Source organism: Sinohyriopsis cumingii, unplaced genomic scaffold (assembly GCF_028554795.1).
Source record: "Sinohyriopsis cumingii isolate HCF-2022 unplaced genomic scaffold, ASM2855479v2 utg000622l, whole genome shotgun sequence".
NCBI classification, from domain to species: Eukaryota; Metazoa; Mollusca; class Bivalvia; order Unionida; family Unionidae; genus Sinohyriopsis; species Sinohyriopsis cumingii.
The window spans coordinates 2,354,088-2,376,432 of record NW_028315918.1 but is presented as its reverse complement, the minus strand read 5'-3'; the positions used below and the strand labels follow the sequence as shown (position 1 = coordinate 2,376,432).

Sequence of the window (22,345 nt, the reverse complement as noted above, 5' to 3'; positions counted from 1 at the left end):
ATATTTGTGAATTAGGTGTTTTGTGCCTATCTTGTTCATATATTGATGCAAGGCATGTACACCTCCCATACTTCAAATTATGTAGAGAGTGAAATACAAAATAGTCTGCAAGGTCAAGTGAATTAATATTTGTATGGTTTGTTGAATTATAGCTATCTAAACATATTGACCATTTTGAGGTCACGTGTATTTTAATTTCTGTGAATTATCTATTAAGTTGATGCACTATTAATATGTGGTTCTAAACTGTCTCTTTCATCCCTAAATAAGGTGGCAGTAGATACTTTAATAAATTGTAGGAATCAGATTTCTTAAGGCCATGATTTAACTACGGTACATTCTAGCAGGTACACTCGAAAGAAATCATACATAAACAGACTTACGAATGTTGAATGCGACCAATGGAAAAGCCTTTCAGTTAATGATGCATATGCCATTTTCTAGACAATATTTTGTGGAAGAAAAATGAATGTTTGAGCACACTGACTTCGTTGTAATGCAAGATAATGAAAGTTTTAGCAAACTTCCCTACATTTTACCTTCATGAGCCCACTGTGAACTTGATGTCAAGAGATTTATATTTCAATTATAAATGATAATATGAAATATTTCAATGTTGTACAGATGGCATAAAAATTTTAGAATTCAGAGTTACTATGCCATTATCAGCTGATGATAACAATACATATCTTGCTGTTTTGTGAATTTTCACAACAGAAGAAACATTTGTACGTGTATTTGATTGAGACATTGTAATTAGTTAAAAACATTTGCTTGATTTAAAAGTGAAGAGATTCATTTGACATTCTTGTCTTCTTACCATGAATTAAAGATGCATCACTATCAAGTGTTTCCTTTCTATTTGCTGGTCTAAATTTACATGGCAAAATATCAGGATTGATTGGTCAGTCATGCTAATAGAAGCACCAGATTGAACCTCAATCCAGATCTACATCCATATGAGATTGACTTTGACCAGCAGACTTTGCTTCTGTGAGTAATGTTTTGTGGTTTATACCTATAAATAGTCAGAAATGCTTGCTACCTTGAAGTGCATTTTCCATTATTAATATTTGCTCATTACTGAGTTTCACTATTTGCTATCATTTTGTACACTGCAAATGTCAGTAAACTCAGTTGTAATTGAATGGGAGTCAGAAAAAAATTCTCTGATAAATTGTACAGAGTATGTTTATATGCATGGTCATTTCCAGTGGCTATTTGTCATTGGATTTATTTATGTCTTTCTATAACTGTTGTTGGGTTCCTCACATTTAGTATAACAAAGTTACAGTGGGCTAGTGTTTGCTCCTAAACTTTGATTTGTCCTAACTAGCTAGACTTGTGATTTATCTCCCCCAGCACCAATGCACACCACTGCTCCTGTTATTAGCATAAGAAAGCAATTATGAAAAGTTAGGAACTGTCTTTTATTTCATGATAAAATTACTTCCAAGCATATAGTTTGCTAACTAGTGATTTTTGTTAATTATCTTGACCACATTAGAGAATCTTTCCAATTTTCTCATCGACACTGAACATTGTATGATTGTCATTCAGAAGACAAAGAGTTTCAAACAATGTTGTGACTCCAAAATCCATTTTGACGTTCAAGCAGTGTTGTAAGTTAATGTTGATTAAGCCCTGATGCTACAGTAGTCAACAAAAGACAAGAAACATCTGAAGTTCCATGCAGTTTTAAATCTTTGAACAAATGCTGAAAGTCCTAACTTATAATATAAACAATGCAATGCTTTTTTGTTGTAAAGTTGTCACTTTACTTGAAGAGTGCTAACATTATTACTTTTACAAAGAATAAAATTTCTTTTATACCACTTTACCAGATATTGTCCAAATATTTGATATATACACAATATTGTATAGAAACTATTTTGAGCAATATGTTTAAGATGGCAGAGAATAGGTTCATAAATTGAACCCTGTCAAATTTCTTAAGACTTACTTTGTGCATTTTTAAGGTATTAGTGTTTAATAAAAGAAGATATGGATATATTTGTCAGTTAGGTGTGTTGTGCCTATTTTGTTCTTATATTGATGTGAGGCATGTACACCTCCCATATTTACTTCAAAGTATGCAGAGAGTGAAATACAAAATAGTCTGCAAGGTCAAGTGAATTAATATTTGTATGGTTTGTTGAATTATAGCTATCTAAACATATTGACCATTTTGAGCTCACTTATTTTATTTAGTGTCAGTTATCTATTATTTTGATGTAATATTAATCTGTGGTTCTAAATTGTCCCTTTCATCCCTAAATAAGGTGGCAGCAAATACTTTAATAAATTGTAGCAATCAGATTTCTTAAAGCCTCCATTTGACTTTTTCCGTTATTATTGTTGAATAATTGAATATATGGATATATTTCAGAATTAGGTATTGATATATTTGTATGCTTTGTTTTATTATAACTATCCAATCCCATGAACCTTTTAGTGTTCACTTGTGTGTTTTATTTTCTATGAATTTTTATATTAGGCAGATCTGTTGTTGTTGCTGTTTCGTTTAATGCCATTTTCAGCACAAGATAGGCTGTACATGGCAGCCAGTATAAATGGTGGAGGAAGAACCCGGGAAAACCCCAGAAACAACCAACAACCCCACAAGAGGCTAGCTACTGGCAAGCTTTCTATTGTACCCACTATTAGGCAGAAAGATATAGCATAAATGTTTTATAGAAAACTATCTCTAGCACCTTAGAAAGAACTTCTATCTTTTATTGATACAGTCATCCACATATTTTATGATGTTCTGTTTCTTTGTATGTAATTTCTTTTTATGCATTAGCTTCTTTTTACTACCCTCATTTTTTAACATACCTCTCTCTGTTGTATTGAAGACTCAGTTGAAGAGGAGGTAACTTTTTTTGCAGCCCTATCTTAAAACTATTTCCATCGTGATAAAGTAGCATATTTTAGGCTTTACTTATCAAAGATTGAAAATAATGGGGATCATAATGTATTTCAGGCTGTTTCTTTAGATGTCATGTTTTGCACTCGTATTTTGATGAACATTATTCACTTTCATGTAGAGACACAAATACAATTGCATGACCTGTCATATAATCGTCAAAGTATTTTAATGCTTCAGGAAATGATACGCTTAGGAGAAATCATAAATAAACATGCTGTTGTGAGTAATATATGCCACCAGTAGAATATTTTTTTCTCCAGAAATGATGCATATGGACTTTCATATTTTAAGAAATTAGTATAAATGTTTGAGCAGACTTAGTTTTTCCGTCCTGACCCACCATGAAGTTGACATTCATGTGTCACACCTACATGATAATAAGAAATGTTTCAGTGTTGTACAGATATTGTACATTATCTAGGATCATTTATGAAATTGGAATAAAACTGAGAAATATGTGGAGATTGTGTTTGACATAATGGTAGATTGAAATGTATCCTCAAAGCTGTGTATCAACAATGATTTTGATAGGTGGAATGTAAGTCGTCCAAGAGTGAATCATTCACTCCACTTGATAATCAATTTCCCATGCCAAAACCAGAATTACTATGTCATTATCAACTGAAGGTGAACACACAGGTCCTGTCATTTTTTTTTTTTTTTTTTGATCTTTGCTATAGGAGAAATTTGTTTATGTTGATGGGGTCGAGAGATTCTAATTGTATCGTTTGGTAAAGTAAAAGATGCAGTATTTGCTTTGTAATGGTTATGTTTTCACCATGTATGAAAATTGCAAGAGTAACACTTGTTTCTTTTCTTTTCAGATCTCTATTGTCCTGGCAAAATATGAGGATTAATTGGTCAGTCGTGCTAAGAGAAACACCGGTTTGAATCTTAAACAGGTCCAAGTCCATAAGAGATTGACTTTGACAGAGAGACTTGGCTTCTATTACAGGTGTGTTTTGTGATATGTACATGTGAATAGCCTGAAATGCTTCTTACCTTGAACTGCATTTATTCCACTGTTAAAATTTGTTCTGTACCTAATCTTACTATTTACTATCATTTTGTAAACCGCACATGTCAGTAAAGTCAGTTGTAAATGAATATTAGCCTGAAAAGAAATTTCTCTTTTAAACTGTACTGAGTAGGTTTATATAGCATAATCATTCCCAGTGGTCATTTATTGTCATTCTGTAAGTTGAGCAGTGTACCTCACTTCACTAAAACAATGTACATTCATAGTTGCATAACATTTCATGACACATTCTCCATCAAACTCTGCAGGATCAGATACACTTCAGGAAAATTCAAAACAAAGATACTGTTATGAATGGTTAATGCCCCCAGTGGAACAGTCCTTCAGGAAGTAATACATATGACATTTTACAGGCTATATTTTGGAGGAGATGACTGAATGTTTCAGCAGACCCATTTATTTTATGACCTTCAAGACCACACTGTGAAGTTGACACAAGAAAGTCATATGTCACACTTAAATGCTAATAAGAAATATTTCAGTGTCATGCAAATATTTAAGTTCCTCTTGGGTGGTTATGAAAAGTATTACATTTAGAAATAAATGGAGAATGCGTTAGACATAATGGTTCAGCCAAATACATCATGTGAGGTAATTATTCTGTTATGCCATATTTTATATTCTTTACTTGTATGTATGCTGTCCTGTAGACTGATTGTACATATAATATAACCTATTTGATTCTTTTGACTTTTGTACCAAGATGTTTTATTAACTGAAATCTTGACTTCTAAAAGCAATGTATCTGCAGTTCTTTTTTTAGCTTGATTGTAAGTTGTCAGAGGATGATTCTTTCCACTTGTTATAGAATTTTACTTGCATCATACTCTGCTGTTTTCAGTCGAAGGTATTGGTACCTGCTCTGTCTTTTGTGGATTTTCACAATGGGAGAAACATTTTTACATTGATGGGATTCAGACATTCTAATTAGTTCAGAAAATTTTCTAGATTGAAGAATGCAATTTTTCCTGTGAAATTTTCATGTTTTCACCCTATATGAAAATTGCAACAGTATCACTTGTTTCTTTTCTTTTGCAGGTCTCAATTTGTATGTCCAAGTATTAGGATTGATTGGTTAGTCCCACTAATTGAAGCATCAGATTGAACTCATCGGTATCTAAATCTACAAGAACTTGTCTGTGACAGGTAGACTTTGCCTCTGTTAGAGGTGTTTTGTGGCATGTATTTCATAGTAAAATGCTTTCTCTCTTGAGCTGTATATTGCTGTTGTTAATATTTGTTTCATACCTCACTATTTATGGTTATTTTATAAACATCATAGGTCTGTAATGTCATTTGTAATGGAATGTGAATACAGATATCAGCAAGGTTGTATTTAAGATGTCTGTATGCATGGTCTGCTCCAGAGGCCATTTATCATTGGATTTATTATTTATTATGTAAGTTTAGCAGGGTCTCTTACAGCTACACTGTAGATTGTTGTCTGTTCCTTAAACTTAAACTTTGATTTCTCCCAGTTAGATAGGCCATTATAATTTACCTTCTCCCAACACCCATACACACCATTGCTGCTGTTATTTGCAACAGCAGAACAGTAAGGAAAGGTTAGGAACTATTTTGTGAATATTACACTAAAACTAATTCTAAATTACATTATTTACTTAACCTGTGTGTAGACTTTCTGTTTAGTTAGCTCAAACACTTTAGACAATGTTTTTCAATTTTATCATTTATATCGAACCTAGTATATTTATCATTCACTCATAACATTTGTAGTTCCAAAATATATTCTTATACATTCATTGTTATTATTATTATTATTATCATGTTCAACCAGATAATGTCCAAAATGTATGATAGCAGCAAAAAGTTTTAAATTACATGGGATAGTTTTATAAATTGAACCCTGTCAAAACTCTTGAGGCTATGGTTTGTATTGTTTAGGTATTATTTTATAATAATTGAGAAATGGATATATTTGTGAATTAGGTATTTTGTGCTGGTGTTGTTCTGGAGAATGATGTGAAACATGTACACCTCCCATACAGTTACTTCGTAGTAATGTAGACTGTTAAATACCAGTAGTTTGCTAGGAAGCAGAGCTACCTACCCAAAACACCTGGCAAGTAAGTTCAAGGCGAGTAGAAAATCTCAAAAGAGGCATGGATTAGATATGTTTTAAATTGCATCAAACTGTTTTCACAGTGTTTTTACAAAATTATCACCTATTGAAAGCATTTGCATTTGGACTGTGAGCAGCACTTGGAGTCAAAAATTACCTTCGGATGTGAAAAATGGAGGTATATAAGTTTTGTTGGGGTGCATAAACTTCTTTTACTTTGAACTGCCATTGGATTGCCAGGTCAAGTGAATATTTGTATGCTTTGTTTTATTATAGCTATCCAAAGATGACACTTGTGTAATTTTTTTTATTAATTTCTTTTTTAGGCAGGTAGATGTGGCAAATAATTTGTGTGTAAAAATTTTCCCTAGACCCTTTGTAAAAACTATTTTTGTATTGAGGCAGATACCCACCTCTGTTATAATGTTCTGTTTCTTTGTATTTGTTAGTAATTTGTATGCAGTAACCTTACTATGCAACCTTCTTGTTTGATTATATCAATCTCTGTTGTACAGAAGACCCAGTTGAGAGGGAGGTAACTGTGTTTCTGCAACTCTATGTTAATTCTATCTCCATCATGAATAAGTTGCATCTTTTAGGCTGAATTTACCAAATATGAGAAAATAATGGGGATTATAATGTATTATTTTCTGGCTCTTTCTGTAGCTTTTAAGATCCATATTCCAATTTTAATGAACATTATTCTGATTTAAGTACTGAGAGAAAGAAATTGCATGCCCTGTTGTCATGCATTTTTCAAGGTAATTGAACTACACAGGAGCAGATACACTTCAGGGTCATAAATACACATATTTTTTTATGAATGATGAATGCCGCTAGAGAACAATCTCTCAGTGATGCATATCCATTTTAGAGACTGTTTTGGGGTAGTAGAATGAAATGGTGATTATTCTGACTTCGAATTAACTTTTTAGCACACTACCTTCCATATTACCTTCATGACCCCACTTTAAAGTTGGAGTCAGACATTCATATCTCACACTTAGATGATAATATGAAATATTTCAATGTTATGCAGATATCATAACAATCTTGGATTGGTTGTGAAAGGGGATGAAGCTTGGAAATATGTGCCAGTATATTGACAATAATGGTTGAGTCAGATGTATCCTGTGGAGTGATTATTATGTTGGATTTCTGCCATATGCTCACTGTTCATAGTTCAGCAGTCCAGCAAAATGACATTACATTTGTAACAGAAATCATGATTTCCTCTCAGTAGTGTATCAGCAATTATTTTGATCGTTAGAATACAAGTTATCAAAGAGTGGATCATTCTTTGCACAAGATATTCTGATTTCCCTTACTAAAATCATAGTTACTCTGCAAATATCAACTGAAGATAAACCTACATGTTTTTTGTGGGGGGTTTTTTGTGGAATTTCACAATAGAAGAAAATGTTTTACATGTATATATTGAGACATTCTAATTAGTTCAGAACATAATAATTCAGATTTTCATCTGAGGTTGTGGTCTATTTATCGAGTACTAAAAATGCATTAGTATTGCTTGTTTCTTTTCTCGTTGCTGGTCTCAATTTGCATGACAAACTGTCAAGAATGATTGGTCAATCATGCTAAAAGAAGCGCCAGATTGAACCTCATCTAGATTTCGTTCCATAAGAGATTGATTTTGACAGAGAGACTTGGCTTCTACAAGAGGTGTGTTTTATGATATGTATACGTGAGAAGCCTGGAATGCTTCTTACCTTGAACTGCATTGTTGCCACTGTTAATATTTATTCTGTACCTAAATTTACTATTTCCTATCATTTTGTAAACTGCAAATGTAAGTAAAGTCTTTTGTAAGTACCTGGGAGTCTGAGATGAGATTTCTTTGTTAAATTGCATGAAGTATGTTTATATGCGTGGTCATTTCCAGTAGCCATTTGTCACTGGATTTATTGATTTGTCATTCCATAAGTGTAGCAGCACTCCTGAGATTATTAGAACAAAGTTACACCATGGGCTAATGTTTGTTGCTTAAAATTTTATTTCACCCTATTAGCTAGACCTGTACTTTACCTCCCCCCAACACCAATGCACACGATTGTTGCTTTATTAGCATCAACAAAAACAATAATGAAAGGGTAGGAACTATGTCTTTTATATCATCCTAAAATTATTTATAAAGCACATTATTGATGGAATTGTGTGGGCTTTCTATTCAATTAGATCAACCACTTTAGACAATCTTTTCAATTTTATCATTGACATCGAACATTGTATCACTGTCATTTAGTCATAAAATGTTTAATCCAAAATCCATTCTTGACATTCAAGCAGCATTGTAAGTTAATGTGAATTAAGCTCTGATGCTATAGTAGTAAACAAAGGCAAGAAATATCTGATGTTGCACACAATTTCAAATCTTTGAACAAATGCAGGAAGTCCTAACTTATAATATAAACAATGCAATGCTTTTTTGCTGTAAATTTGTCAGTTTACTTGAAGAGTACTAACATTATTGCTTTTACATACAATAAAATTTCCTTTATACCACTTTACCAGATAATGTCCAAATATGTGATATGTACACAACATTAGACAGAAACTATTTTGAACAATATGTTTAAGGTGGTAGTGGATAGGTTCATAAATTGAACCCTGTCAAATTTCTTTTGACTTATTTTGTGCCCTTTTCAGGTATTAGTGTTTAATACAAGAAGATGTGGATGTATTTGTGAATTAGTTGTTTGTGTCTGACATGTTCTTGATATTTGTGTGAGGCATGTACACCTCCCATACTTACTTCAAAGTATGTTGGTATGGAAATACCAATAGACTGCAAGGCCAAGTGAATAATATTTGTATGTTTTGTTTTCTTAAGCTGTCCAAACACATGGACCATTTTGAGCTCAGATGTGTATTTCATTTTCTGTGAATTTTTATATTAGTGAGGTAGATACAGCCTTAATCTGTATGTATAAACTGCCCCTTTCATCTCTAATTAAGGTGGTAGCATATACCTTTGCAATCTTTAGTAGTCAGATTTCTTAACTTAAACCTGTGATTTGACTTTTTAATAATTATTGTTCAGTAATTGAATATGTGCATATATTTTGGAATTAGGTATTTATATTTCTATGCTTTGTTTTATTATAGTTATCCAAAGATATGAACCTTTTAGATTTCAATTCTTTGTTTTATTTTCTTTGAAGTTTGATATTAGGCAGACCAATGCAGTATTCAATTTGTTTACAAAACTAGTTCTAGACCCCTTAGGAAAAAGTGGTATTTTTTATTGGGGCAGTCATCCATATAATTTATTTTCTTTGTACATGAGTGCTTTGTGTACATAGCCTCTTTTTACCACCTTTTCTGTTGTATAGAGGACTCAGTGAAGGGGAGGTAATTCTGTTTTGCTTCCCTATGTTAAAACTATTTCCATTGTGACGAAGTAGCCTATTTTAGGCTTAAGCTTAATGGGATTGTAATGTATTTCTGGCTCTTACCGTTCATGTTAAGCTTTGCACTCCTATTTTAATGAAGAATATTCATATTTAGGTACAGACACACAAACACAATTGCATAACCTGTCATCACTCATGCTTCTAAGTACTTTAACATCCAGCATGTAAGTTGTAATTCTTCTTTGGACTTGATATACAAAGTTCCCTTTTCTTTTCATAGTTAAAATGTGAATTGTCAAATTCAGGTGAAGGTAATGGTGCATGCATTGCCTTTTGTTGATTATTACAACATTTTCACTTGTATGAGATTGAGAAATTCTAGTTTTTTCAGAAAGTTTGCTAGAGTTAACAATACAGATTTCCTCTATAAAAAATCTCGTGTCATGATTGAATATTAAAAGTATACTGGTATCACTTGTGTTATTCTTGCAGAGCTCGATTTGCAAAGCAAAATCTCAGGATTAATTGGTCACTCATGTTAACAGAAGCACCAGCTGGAACATTTTCCAGATTTTTGGCCAGATCAAAGTGCTCAAGAGACTGACTTTGATAGATGGACTTAGCTAGCAGCAGAGTGAACAATCCACTTTTTTTTAGAAGGTCCATTTTGGAAAACTAAGGCTTTTAAGAAAACGAAATAAATTACGCTGATTACATGAAACCGAAGCCTCTAACTTTTCGAGAGTTTCTATAAGAGTGTAGCTCTGGGGGTTACTTTATTTCACGTTAGTGTTTTTTGGAAGTATACGCATGCATTTTACTGCATTGACGCTTATCTGTGGTCACACCATCTCTGCTGTTGTCTCTCATCCAAAAAAATTATCAAGGCCTATAAGATATCTTGATCGTGATCATGTAAATTTAATGTTATAAAACCATGTGGGGTTGACTGTGCCCGTGAAAAGAAATTTTTAAAACAATTATAATCCATGTCTCCGCTACACCAAGTCTGGTGAATATTTTGCAGAGTATGTGTGTCAGCAAGAATATTACAGTTATCCCTGATCATTTTAGGTATTTGTGTGTATCGTTGAGTAACATAAATCAAGTCTGTTTTTTTTATGTCTTTCTCGAGACAATATCCGAGCTGGATTTGATTGTTTATCCAGCATCACATCGTCGTATACAACTAAATTATTAATAAACACATCAAGGTCATCCAATGATGGTGCTTCATCAATATCAGTAAAAAATTTAATAACTTCGTCGTTTATCGTCGCTGCGCTTTCATTAAAATCCTAAACTACTTCGTAGCATCGTTGATCATCAACTGACGGGGCAACGAAGACAATTTATCCCATTTGATCCACCTCATTATCAAATTAAGTAACAGTTGTGTTTTCCCAGACCCGGATGGCCCAATTATAATAATTCGGATATAATTTGGTAGCGCTGGATATTTAACCGGTTTCCGTGCTTTTTTTGGCGAAAAATCAGTTACATCCATATACTTATAATATGGATTTATATTGTGTGAAATGCAGGGTGCATACCCACCACAAGTGGACTAACTACTACAGCTACGAAAAATTAACGACAACACCTTATGTTCAAGTGTGAACGATGTTTTACCAAAGCAATTAAGTTTATCTCAGCTGACAGACCAACGGGCAAGACTAAAAAACGGAGGTGATATTGCTGTGCAGTTAACAAAGTTACCAGGAACACCATGGGGAAAATACCCAGGAGAAAAACACCTTCCATAATATAATTACTGTGTTAGTGGTACCCGACTTGATATCCGACCCGATAACCAAGATCAACCAAAGCCTGGAGAGTATCTACTAAACGCTATTGATCAAGCATGTCACGCTCATGATGTAGCTTATAAAAGTAAAAACAGACAATATAGACATATTGCAGATGTGAAATTAATGCGTTAAATTCCATAAAAAATAAATCTTTTAAAGAATCAGTAGCTAATTGGTTGGTGAGATCTGCGATGAAAGGTCAGTTTGTATTAGGAGCCGGTAATTAATCAACCGACTATTATTATACTGGAATCGATTTATTATAGTCCAAGAGGATATTGGAAAGGTAGAGCAGCAATTAGTAAGCTCGCTGAAGCAGCAAATGTTACACGTGTTGCTGCTGCAAAATGGTTAGCACGACATACAATATGACAAATTTATCTACTACCGCCTAAACGGATCGAGTATGCACATTTTGATGTCGGCGTTCCTAACGAAGTTCATTAAGCAGATATTTTATTTTTACCACATGATACTCTTAAAATTGGAAGATGTTGAGTAACATACAAATACGCGTTAACTGTCATTGACGTTAACTAAAAGAGCAACTGAAGTAGCTTCAGCGTTTGAACAAATTTATCAATGAGGATCTGGAATACAAGGTGGTCTATGATGGCCACAGCTGCTACAAGTTGATCCTGGCAAAGAATTTCAGGTTGCAGAATCATCGCTCATGAAGCAACATAACATCAAAATCAGACGAGGACACACTGCAATTCATCGCGATCAGGCAGTTGTTGAACGATTTACTCGAACAATTGCTGAGTGTTATCTAGATATCAATATGCAAAGGAAATAATTCAAGATCCAAGATCTCGCGAATGGGTTGCAAGATTACCAAGTGTGATACCTGCATTAAATAATGAAATTACTCGAACAACTTCTATGAAACCCATTAATGCAATTACAAAAGAAAGTTATCTGTACAACGATATGATTTTTCAAAACAACCAGTATTGGGTAATGTTACTGTAAGATATTTATATGAACCCAGTTAACTTGAAGGAGGTAATAAAAAGCAACTGATCTTTACTGGATTATTACAACGCATACCATTTCCAGTGTGGTTACATCTACGAGTAGACCTGCAATCTACAGTTTAGATTCAACTGCTCCTCAACGTGGATTTACGCGTGAACAATTCCTGAAACACACAATTACCTCCGCGATCACTTTTGTAAGCTAGCACCTCAACGCCGATTACACTCAAGACATGTCAGCATCACATTTTTGCGTGTATGACCAAAACTACTATCTTTTCTGTCTACGGTACCTTGTCTTGGATGTTTATCTGAGTACTTCCACAACATTACGGAGTTGCAGCTCGCACAATGATTATTTTGCTGTTTTAATGTCATGATAAATTCATCATTGAGATCAAAGTCGCGTTTGTTTGTTTTTTTGTCACATTGTTTATAACCAACTAATTTTTTTCTTACTATATCATCGCTAACAACTTCGTTATTGGTGCTAGTAGTTTCTGTAACGTCTATGACAATACTCCGCAGCTGAGATATTCTTCTGACTCAAGACACTGCGAGATAAACTAAGTTTGACCATGCGATACGATCATGGATGATCCAAACAACTGTATCAGAGATGGTTAACCCCTGAGATGAATGAATTGTCATTGCGTATTCCAGTGTCCAAATAGTGTTATCCGCGCTCAGCGCATCCTCAACAACACTAGCATCAACTACGACAACATTTAATACGAGATTATGTTTCTCAGTCTGTCCTGGTATATCAACGTCGATGTTCTGCCGTCATGTATCAACTGGTCTATAAGACAATGGTACATGTAGACTTGAAAACTTTTTTTTTATGCAACTGAAATAAGCTCTGTTGTGTATCACGAACTATCTTTCTACTTGCCACTATTAAATCAGTTGGTCTCCACACTTGCAGAAAATCTTAGAAGTTTCTGAAATTATTTTGCGCATCATTTCACAATGAATTTTATTCAGTTGTAGTCGGATTAATTTCTTAAACTCCCTTAATTCTGGAGTAAGAGATCTATGATCATCAGTTACTTCTTCAGAATAATCTACAAAATTCTTTAGCCATTCGTGTGGAGATAGCCCAACAAACGGCAGTGGTTGACCATGATCGCCGCACATGATCACAGCTGTATTTTTCAATAACAACCAATCGAGAAACATTTTTAATGTATCTTTAGATACTGTGCATACTTCATCCCAAATGGAATGTATTTCTCACCCATTCGGTCAGGAGTCCATGCATCTCCCTTCCATCGGAAAAAGCTATGATAAATACATGATTTTACTTCTCGTTGTTTTATTTCTCTTGCGAGCACGTGTGTAGTTGTTAAAACAACCATATCTGAGCTCTGTCTAAATAATTCGATCACTCGAGTTGTTTTACCAGAACTACCCGGTCCATTTAGATAAACAGTCTTGTGTCTGGATACTGGGTCATAATATTGATATACGATAAATATCCTTGATTTCAACGTCTGCGGATTCAGAATAATTATGTAACATTTTTTGTTTTATTCTCCATTCTCCATTCGCCCCATAATACATCGTAAGTAGTACTTGTAAACTGAGCAATTCTAAATATTTTCTTTCGATATAGAATGAATCCGTAGCAACTCTGACCGCCGTGTCAGGAAATCTATTTATCATCGATAATAAATTTATCGAAATATACGCGAGCATTGAGGATCTTAAATGTGTAAACTGAGGCGACTCGCCATCAAATTACTAATCGTGTTCCGTCAGACAAGTAAGCATTTTCTCGACTTACAAATATATTTATCTTCGTTGCATCAGCAATTATAAAATCGAGTTCAACATTGTCTAAAATTAGTCGTGTACAATGTCGTGTATGACCATATGCCTTGGGTGAATTTTCCGATTATTCTTCTCCCAAGATCCTTTGCGGTTTTATTTTCATCAGGTGGTGGTAACCAAACTTCTTTCTGTGGACGGTATGATACAATTGCTTCACTTGCAATCAACTATATCAGTATTTTTGCATCAAGCATATATCGTAACAGCACTATTGGTGCCCACATTTTTTCTGAAAAGTGTCTACCAAACCAAGTGTAAAAGATCAGATGAAGACCTTCAGCAAACTCGAATGACTCAACACGAGCAAATCCAGTAAGAACAAAGTCGGGTAGGGGTCCATTTATCGATACTCTAGTCATTTCATGTGTGTGGTGTCCAAATCTTTTAAAATACGCATAACACTCTCCCATACCAAGAAAACTCCCTGGTTAACACGCTACCATATCAACCGAAAAAACGTCGTTGTGATCATACTCGGTATTCCACAATCCACAGTGTCCATATTCACAGCAGATTAGTTGCATGTCTTCAAGAAATTCAAATCGTGTTGGTTTCCATGAATTTTTCTCTCGTAAAGTGAGCAGCAACTGACGGAACGGTGAAACAATTATTTAGTAATTGTTCAGTACTCTGCGATGAAAATTTCTGCGCAAGAGTTTTCATTTCTTCGTGGAGAGATTCTTTACGACACATTTCGACGTTAGGTCGTACAAATTGATCATATGTTTCATCATCGGAACTCTGAAATAACCATATTGGTACAGGATCGTTTTTACTTATTTCGTGGATAAAATCAAACATGTTTCCCCCAGAGTCTTTCTCTGTGGGGTGAAATCTTACGGTCCGATCTCGTGGAAATAGTGTTACTGCACTAGTCCACGCATGCACATTATGATCATTGATTTCAATTGGAGCTCCCCTCGACTTATTCTTTGATTCATGTAAAATCTCTTCTATTATTGGGAATTCTAATTTCTTCCCTAATTCAGCGACATCATTTATTGTAGTTCCGGTATCCTTGACTAATTCAGCCCACTTTTTTACGTCGCTGATCCGTTAACCTATTTCCCCGTATCGCGTTTGTAAAATGTTCGATTACTCGTTCGGATACACAATTTAGTCTTGACAATCTCATTGGCGCAAGATCATCGACGTTGGTTTTATCATTTAACGAATAAATTCCATAAATAACCGCTGTTATAGGTAACGCTCGTTCGTAATATGGTTTATCAATACCAGTCAACATTCCTGGTTTGGTATTTTGCTTAGCAAAGCGTTTTTCCCATTAGCAAGGACAGGGTCACTTTTGTCACAGATAATCAACCCAGCACTGATAATACAACAAATTTTATTCCGAAAAAATATTTATGATCATTGAGATAATCGATAATCGTTTTCACCCGCTCATCGTTCATTGTAGCATCAATGACTTCGTCGACGTCTTTGTCATCGCTTATAATTTTGAACGTTGACCAAACATGAGATGCGCCATCGTCGCGAAATTCTTTTTTAGCATCCCGAATATTATTAATCAGATTATTCGTTGGATCAGCCAGAGTTCGCCTCCGCAAGTCAGGGGTTCTTCTGTCAAGATCGAATCTGGATTCAGGAAACGAAGTTTTCCAAGGCTGGATTGTAGATAATCTCTCAAACTCTTCCATACCATATTTTAGACAAGTATTTAAATTAAGATATATACGATGATCCAAACAAAGAATCATTGCAAGTGGCTAATGATAGGGTCTGAAACTCCTTGTAACAAATATTGTGTAAATGAATTCTGAGGACAACATTTGCAAAGCGTACGGAGAGGAAGTCTAGGTCCAAAACCCTGCTTACGGTGTGGTGTTGGGGTTAGAGGGAAAACGCAGTTGTGTGTGCGATGTGGTGGTTAAAAAAATATACAGAACTAAAATGATATTATGATAACAAAAAATAACAACCATGACGTTGTCAAAGACTCTATCCTTGATAAAAATCTACACGATAAGGTTATAAGAAACCCTGAAGACTATATAACAAGGTTCTGTCCAATAATAATTTAAACAAATTATAATTTATACAAATATTATATATAAAATGGAGCAATAAGAATTCGTCAGACATCCTATCATCAAGAATTATGAAGCATCTCGTGTGGTGTAGTCAGAAACTGTCGTCTAAAAAAAACAAGTTGTTGATAATGTTGCTTATCTTAGATTTACTCCTGGGAAGAAAATGTATTACAATCATATGTTTGTATACGAGATTTTTCACGGGATGATCAAAGACGGTCTTGTGATTGATGATATTGACGGCAAAAACGCAATAACTCTTTGGATAACTTACAAGCTATCACACAGAGCCAGAATTCTGCACGTGGGAATAGTGAGAGATGTAAAACAGCTGCAATGAAGCAGTTAAATCTGTAAATACTAAGACCTGTGAAGAAACAATATTTCAGTCAATGGCCGCGGCTGGCAAATATTTCGGTATTAACCCACGCGGGGTACAGCCTGTTGCAGATAAAATAACCAAATCAGCGCTTTCTCAGAAGTATGGACAATGAATTTAATTTATTATGTTCCATATTAGATACGGACAACGTCCTTGATAAAAATCAGTGGAGATAACTCCGCAGTGGATTTGTAACGCGGTTAATAGAGTTGTCGTTGTCCTTGACTCTCAAGGAGATATACTTCACATTGACTAGCAAATAAATATTTTTTTGTGATTAATTCTCTCCCTCTGGAGTGTAGCCTGGATTGCTAGAATGTCATATGGCAATCTAGAAGTACACCTGAGCGTGTAAATATTTTTGTTTTAAACGTATCTTTAATATATAATGAACTATGAAAATATCAGTGATATTATTTCTGCTATTAAAAATTAAAACATGACGGCATAAATATATCTGATGAACTAAATCCTGAAAAACATATTTCTGATTTTGAAAGTTTACAAGAACGTAAACTTCAAGGGGGATACACACTACCATCAGAGTACAAATTTGTAAAGCGAATTCAAGGGTATATGTTTCAATCTTTGGATACAGGAAAAGAAACTGAAGAAGGTGAATTCGTCTCTCTCGCGCGCGCAATAGAGAAAATTATATTAGAACTGTCTCGTGAATATGAAGCAAAAATTACAATCAGCACTAGCATAAGAAAATTAAGAAGGATTATATCAGAAACTGTCAGTGATTATAGTAAAGAAAATGAAAGTCATTTCGTGAAAATGAAAGTGAAAGTATGTCAGATTTTAGCCTTTTATTATATGCTGAGTTTAGTCGATTTGTCAGTAAAAATGTCACCCCTTTGATAAAATCAAGGACTCTGTCAAAAATAAAAATCAAGGAGGGAGATTATCATGTATTTTTTTCTCTTCTGTTTTTAAGTATGTGTTGTTCCTTTGATAAAATCAAGGACTCTACTATTAAAAATCATTAAGACCTCACATATAAATTTAAACTCAAAACCTCTCCACGAAGGTCAAGCAAGTGGCCGGTCTGGTCAGTTAGTCTGAAATGTATTCTTGATAATAGCGGATTATGACATCGTAAGTAAACAAGATTAATCGGTTCTTGCACAATCAGATATCGAGCGGAAATTGCGGTGTAAAAGTATATACGATATATCCCTACTGCGCCTGATTTGATATATTAGTATCTGATAACAGCATCAACTGCATCACAAACGAAATTGACCGCGAGCGTTGAGGTTATATTCACAATCCCGGCGAAATATGACGGCCTTCACCGTGCTGATTATTGTTATATCGAAGAATACTTGGTGGCGGCGTATTTTTCTCTGCTGTTAAATTATTTTAGGGAAACAAATCCTCATTGTTGAGAATGTTGATTGATTTTTTTTTAGTTGGATAGGTTCAAATCCTGGAAATATGAGATCTTGCAATTGTTCTTCTTCGATCGCATAGTGTTTTAGAAATAACTGTTTAAGGGTTGTTGTGCGGGATTTTCCATGGTAATCAACAAATTCATTGCCGAGGCGATTTGTATTCAAAATGACAGAATTATTCATATATTCAAAATCTGACAACCTCATTTAGATGTTTTATCGTTGGAATGATTTCTTGTTTTATGTCATCGTTGTAGTGTTGTTTAGCGCTGGAAAATAAATTTTGTAATTGATTTAATGATTGTCTAAACTCGACGTTGATGCGTTCGGAAAAGGATCTGAAAAATTATTCATTGACAATCTTTATTAAGATGTTTAAGCTGACGCGTTGTCAACGGCAACTTATTTTGACCACCTGTAATCTGACTGTGCTTTAGCGTTATTGTGGTTCCGGATTTTTTTACTGATGCTTTTTGTAGTTTTTTAATCTGACCAGGAGTCAGACTGACACTAATAATATGGTATGATGACATTTATGATTATACTCGTATTTTTAAATCACTGAGCGGTTACATGTTTTCTACTGGTGCGTCAACAATTCTCATTCGGCCACCACCACCTTCAAGCAACATTTCTTTGTCGCTGAGTATGACCGCGATTGCTCTGTAATTAACACCACTTGGATTCACGTTAGCTCTGAAGTGTATATCAACGTCATATTGCCTAAATAAATCAAAATGTTCCAATGAAAAATAATAGATTGGATACAGTGTTGTAAAATCCATCTGAGATATATGCAACCCAGTGTCTACATTTTGATCACGTCCCATATATGTCAACAATAGATGTTACGCGGGCGCAACACGATTGTGTTCAAAATTTAAGATTATATCTTCAGATGGTTCTTGGTGTCCGTTTATTCGTAAAGAAACCTCACTGACTCCAAGGTTGTCAAATATCATGTGACTATGTCCTTGATTATTCAACCGATTAACATTTTGCAGCGCAATAACAATATGTCTTGGTGCAGGAATACCCTGCTGAGTCGTTTATTTGCCATGTAAATAACCCGGCAACATTGCTCTGAATGCTATCTGTGGTCATTTTAAACATGACAATAACGACTTACCACCTGTGTTCATTAAAGAGAGTAATCTCTGTTCTTTAGCAATCGATAAAGTCATTACTGGCATCCATAGTGAGAGTTTAAACAGTATTACTTTACCTGCAGCAGCAGCGTTTGATCGCCAAGTAGAATCATTATCACTACCCTTTCTCATACGCACAACTGTGTGTTTCGCTCCAAAGATAACGTTTCTGACAATTCTGCAAAATTCAAAGATATGTGACAGTGGAATCGTGCATGAAAATCTTCTACGGCCATCTTTAAGTATTATTTTACGTGCAGCAGATCCATAATTTTAATTGTTGGTGCTCTGTAATATAAAAAATTCAGCGCCGGGTCTATTTATCGCTCCAGCTGGTTGTGGGCCAGTCGCAGCATTTCGTGGTACTTGTACTTAAAGAAATTGCCTGTGATCAGGATGATTAGTGTTATCTTTGGTAAACATCATCAATGGGCCAATTGATCTTGTATAATCGTCGGAGTATCCTACTAACCCTACTATTGTTGTGGCAATGTCGACGTCCTTTTGAATTGTCTCGCTGTTTTTTTTTTTTCATCAATCATATATATGGCGCCGTCAAGAAACGCCATAATACCATTATTAACAAAACCAGCTATAGCTTCTGCCCCGTATGCGGCATTGAGGAACATCTGTTAAAGCTCACCTTCTACCTCAGTAAATGCCTCTGCGGGTAGAAAATATATATTTTTATCATGGACTTGCAACTCAATTCTCCCTCGTGCATTGGATTCACGTGCGTCGTAAGAATAATACTGATAATCGCGTACGGATGCATCTTTGTGAACTGGTTCATCCATATCGAATGCGGCGTCGGATATATGTTTAAACATCGTATTATATTGCCCATTTTCCAAATGGTTATCGCCTTGACCTACCAAGGACACGAAGACCACTTCCTGAAATAAAACTTGTTTATTTTTTCCTCTTTAGGTAAAATTTCTCTGCTAGATTTTTTTATTTGCGGCTTGATTTATTATTTTACTGACATCCGCGGTATAACTTAGGTGCTTGGTAATTTTACCGGTTGCTGTGGTCGGACAGCCTGAGGTCTGCGTATTAATAGCGATAGTCTTTCTTTGATTGCCGAGAATGCTTTACCAGCAACACTGCCGATTGACCAGGAGCTTTTTTCACGAATAACGTCAATGGCTTTCATTGATAGTTGTTTTTGCGATCGGTGCTGCTTTTGGGGCCTTCCTTCTGAATAACCCTTGAATAACATTACCAAGTTCATCTCCGTAAACGCTTTATAAACGGGTAATCGTGAGTTTACTACTCTGCCCATTACGGGTCTACGCTGAGAACTGTGTATGATGATCTTAGTTATTATTCATTGATCTAATCATGGTGACAACTAGTCACTATGATAGTCATCAATGAATTCATCAATGAGCTCTCGGTAGATAGAAATATCCATGATACCGCCTGTAAACAATCGTTGACAAATACCAGCTTATTCATTAATAATTTTTGGAGAATTATTACCGACTCGTTTTCCTCCTATGAGAACTAGTCGTCGACGTCGTCAAGGATGTTGTTAGGACATGGAGTAAGACCACTTCCTGCAGGCGTAGTCAGGGTAGTAAACCCACTTCCAGTTGCACTGGTGTCAGTTGCATCATTAAATTCTTCTTCTGGAGGTTCTCCATATAGTCTATTAAATTCATCGTCCGTTTCTTTTCTTTTTGTTGCACAGGTAGAGGAAGTTGATAGGAAGGCTCTTACTGCGAAGTTTTTTGTCCTTGCTTTCTTTCTTATTTTGTCCTTGCTTTCTTTCTTTTTGTCTTTGCTTTTTTTCTTTTTGTTTTTCTTCTCGTTTCACGTTATCGGCTTTTTTTTTTTTGCTTAGCTTTTGCATGTTTTGTGTTTTGTTGCATGTACTTATTAGAAGCCAATACAATCTGGAACTGAAAGTCCACTTTTATTATTTGTTCTCTTCCGAATCGAACTACTTATTATCATTTGGTAAACTGATAAAGTCGGTAAAGTCAGTTGGATGTGAATGGGAGTCTGAGAAGAAATCTCTTTGTTAAATTGCACGTATATATACATATGTATATATGTATATATATATATATATATATATATATATATATATATATATATATATATATATATATATATATATATATACACGTTGTAAATTTAAATGGCCATTTATCATTGAATTTATTGATATGTAGCAGCCCTCACATCAGTATAACAATGTTGCAACATTAACTAATGTTTGATGATTCAACTTTGATTTCTTCATTTAGCTAGACTGTTGTGGTTGGCTAGTCCACACCCACCCTAACACACACACACACACACCATTTCTGATGCTATTAACATTTCCAGAACTATTAATAAAAGCTAGAAACCTTTTTTCAGACAACTATTGCTTTTAATGCACATTATTTACTTAATAGTATGTAGACTTTGTTAAATTAGCTGGAATACTTAATGCAGTCTTTTCAGTTTTATTAATGACATAGCGAAATATGTAACTCCAAAATACATTAGAACAAATGCAGCCAGTAATAACTTACAGTATGCACAATGCAATAGATTTTGCTACAAAGAAGTCACTTGTCTTTAAGAGTAAAAATGTTAATAGTTTAGCATACATTTTCCTTTACACCATTTTACCAGATAATGTCAAAATATGTGATATGTACACAACATTTTACAGAAATTATTTTGAGCAAAATGTTTAAGGTGGCATAAATTGGATACTGCCAGATTTTTAAAAAATTTAACTATGTGATGTTACGTTTTTCAAATAGTTTTGTTTAATAATTGATGATATGGATATATTTGTGAATGAGGTGTTTTAGGCTTGGGTTGTTCTTGAAATTAATGTGAAGCGTGTTCACATTTAGTTACTTCATAGCATGGAGACTGAAATACCAATATTCTGCTAGAAAGCCGAGCTAGCCACCGATAGCACTAGACAGGTGAATTAAAACAGAAGCGTTCTAACGGGGGTTGGGGGCGGGGTGGAAGGGGCAATTGGAATCGGGTCACCCTTAGTACTTCCAGTTCAGTACCCAGGAATGTAGTTCTGGTCTATTTGTAGAACATTTTTTTTTCCTCTCTCATTTTGGTGGTGATAAAAGAGCTATATTTATGCATGTTTGTTGGGGATTTAAAGGTAATTGTTTATTATTGAGAACATGAGCTCAAGGTGTGGTGTTCCATGTGTATTTCGGCGACAGTGCACAGTGAGTAATAAGGCCTTGGTGATGACCCGGAAGCCTCTCAAAAAAGTGCAGGTCAACCTTTGACAAGAACTTCACCGTGAAGTCATCTTTGAAGGTATTT

At 34.7% G+C, this 22,345-nt stretch overlaps 1 protein-coding gene across 4 annotated transcripts in view; it reads left to right on the top strand.

Annotated features, from left to right (window-relative positions):
• The window catches only part of LOC149773670 (baculoviral IAP repeat-containing protein 7-like), an 82,315-nt gene that overhangs the window by 38,254 nt on the left and 21,716 nt on the right, over positions 1-22,345 (top strand). Inside the window, exons 8-9 of one of the 4 annotated variants that reach the window (XM_089946139.1) lie at positions 3,757-3,887; positions 5,010-5,117. The exons of 2 other annotated variants lie outside the window; for them this stretch is intronic. The gene's annotated coding sequence lies outside the window, so the exon portion shown is untranslated. Of the gene's footprint in view, positions 1-3,756; positions 3,888-5,009; positions 5,118-22,033; positions 22,340-22,345 lie in introns of those variants that run through there. One more of the 4 variants, XM_089946142.1, reaches the window with a different exon arrangement.